Source organism: Bos taurus, chromosome X, assembly GCF_002263795.3.
Source record: "Bos taurus isolate L1 Dominette 01449 registration number 42190680 breed Hereford chromosome X, ARS-UCD2.0, whole genome shotgun sequence".
In the NCBI taxonomy this organism is placed as follows: Eukaryota; Metazoa; Chordata; class Mammalia; order Artiodactyla; family Bovidae; genus Bos; species Bos taurus.
Window position 1 is genome coordinate 137,979,402 of NC_037357.1, and position 2,849 is coordinate 137,982,250.

The 2,849-nt window shown below is 47.2% G+C and overlaps 1 non-coding gene across 1 annotated transcript; it reads right to left on the bottom strand.

The window, feature by feature from the left end:
* Nucleotides 1–2,110: 2,110 nt before the first annotated feature.
* TRNAY-AUA (transfer RNA tyrosine (anticodon AUA)) lies at nt 2,111–2,184 on the bottom strand. Its single transcript has one exon. It is a non-coding gene; the product is annotated as a tRNA-Tyr (tRNA).
* Between the last annotated feature and the right edge of the window lie 665 nt (nt 2,185–2,849).

Genomic DNA, 2,849 nt, shown 5'->3' on the forward strand with positions numbered 1-2,849 from the left:
AGTCAGTGATGCCATCCAGCCATCTCATCCTCTGTCGTCCCCTTCTCCTCCTGCCCCCAATCCCTCCCAGCATGAGTCTTTTCCAAATACACAATACGGTGTTGTTAGTAACAGACACCAGTCTGTACGTCACATCCTTAGGATTTATCTTTTTTTAAGCTATAATTGGAGGATAATTGCCTTATAGTGTTGTATTGATTTCTGCCGTACATCAGTGTGAAGCGTCCGTACGTATAAATGGGCTTCCCTGGTGGCTCAGCTGGTAAAGAATCTGCCTGCAACACGGGAGACCTGGGTTCAATCCCTGGGTTGGGAAGATCCCCCGGAGAAGGGAACGGCTACCCAGTCCAGTATTCTGGCCTGGAGAATTCCATGGACTGTATAATCCATGCAGTTGCAAAGAGTCGGACACTTTCACTTTCATAAGTATACATACGCACCTTTTCTGTTATCTCATCATTCAATCCTCAGGAAAGTAAGGCGGTTTAATAAATAGAGTCATTTCTTTCATTGGATATCATGCCATCTCAACCTAAATTGACATTGCTCCTTTCAACTTGAATATATTTAATAAGAAATGATTACTGGAGGTCATTTCTATCCACGTTAGATTAACCATCACCATCTTTTCTTTATATCTGTGTAATGAGGTGTGCCTTTTTTGATTGTAGAAGAAAAACGGTATTCTCACTCTCATTAACACATCCACCGTGTCCCACTGAAGGAGCTACGTTAAGCTTCGTAGATAAATCAGATCCCTGGGAGATCAATTAGGACATCACCCAGATGATCTGGGTCAATAGCTACTTGTGATTTATAGAATATCAACGAGAAATCAAAAGGAAGCATATGGTAATGATTCAAGTGTAGGAAGTGTTTAATAATTCTTGATGCTCGTTTTGATCATGTTTCCAGCAGAATCACCCCTTTATCTCTGGACTCTTGTCTCAGCAACGTTGGAAGGCAGTCTGGAACTTTCTCAACGGGTGAGCACACAGTTACACAGAAGCCAACAATTTAACCCCTGATGTGTGCCCAAGAGAAATGCAGAGTAAAACTTACATAGGAGCATGCATCGCATTATTATTCATAAGAGGTAGAAGGCGGAAACAAACCAACTGTCCGTCGACGGATGGATGGATGAATAGACGGTTAAACAGAGGAGCTCTCTCCTCTCAACTGGGGCTTCCCAGGTGGCTCGGTGGTGAAGAATCTGCCTGCAATTCAGGAGCCCCAGGTGCCATCCCCGGGTCAGGAAGATTCCCCTGGAGAAGGAAATGACAACTCACTCCAGTATTCTTGCTTGGAGAACCCCATGAACACAGGAGCCTGACGGGCTACAGTCCATGGGGTCGCAGAGAGTCGGACTTAACAGTCTCTTTAACTTTCAGCTCGCAGCACGAGATTGGGGTTCATCAGTGGCTAACTGAATAGAACAGTTCACGGATACCCAGTTGGAAAAAAGACCGCATTGCCGTTACTTCCGTCTCAGACTTTTTTTTTAATTACAGCTGCAGGCAGCTGGCACCAGTGTGCTGGCCTTGGTTGCCATGGCAACTTCCCTTCCACTCATCTGTAAGGTCCATGACCTTCAGGCACGGTCCAGTCTCATGAAGCAGCCTAGCATGTGTGAAAGAAAAGGCCACGCTGTCCCCCCCCCCTTTTTTTTTTTTAGTAATTAAAAAAAAATGTGCATCATTTTAAAAGTCTTTTTTGCATTCGTTACAATATTACTTCTGTTGTAAATTTTAGATTTTATTGCCCTGAGGCCTCTGGAATCTTTGTTCCCCGACCATGGATGAAACCTGCGCCCCCTCCATCGGAAGGCACAAAGTCTTAACCCCTGGGCCACCAGGGAAGTCTGAACCTCTGCCCTTTAACCCACAACACACAAGAGCTCATGTTTGCATTGGTCAGACACGTAACATTCACGTAATCAATTAGGCTTCTATTTTTTGGGCTTCCCAGGTGGAAGTGAAGTGAAGTGAAGTCGCCCAGTCATGTCTGACTCTTTGTGACCCCATGGACTGTAGCACGCCAGGCTCCTCCATCCATGGGATTTGCCAGGCAAGAATACTGGAGTGGGTTGCCATTTCCTTCACCAGGGGATCTTCCCGACCCAGGGATCGAACCTGGGTCTCCCGCATTATAGGCAGATGCTTTTACCGTCTCAGCCACCAGGAAAGTCCCAGGTGGCGCTAGTAGTAAAGAACCTGCCTTCCAATGCAAGAGACGTAAGAAATGAGGGTCTGATCTCTGGGTGGGGAAGATCCCCTGGAGGAGGGCATGGCTACCCACTCCAGTGTTCTTGCCTGGAGAATTCCATGGACAGAGGCGTCTGGAGTGCTACAGTCCACAGGGTCATCGAAGACTCTGACATGACTGAGGCAATTTAATACGCATGCGTGCGTTCAACTTCCCGGTGCCTTCTAACTTACACATTTGCTTCTTGGCACTGATTTCACAACTACCAACTCAGGTGACTGAGTCAGACTGCCTACATCGTTCAGTTTGGTTCAGTCGCTCAGTTGTGTCCGACTCTTTGCGACCCCATGAATCGCAGCATGCCAGGCCTCCCTGTCCATCACCAACTCCAGGAGTTCACTCAGACTCACGTCCATCCAGTCAGTGATGCCCTCCAGCCATCTCATCCTCTGTCATCCCCTTCTCCTCCTGCCCCCAATCCCTCCCAGCATCAGAGTCTTTTCCAATGAGTCAACTCTTTGCATCAGGTGGCCAAAGTATTGGAGTTTCAGCTTCAGCGTCAGTCCTTCCAAAGAACACCCAGGACTGATGTCCTTTAGAATGGACTGGTTGGATCTCCTTGCAGTCCAAGGGACTCTCAAGAG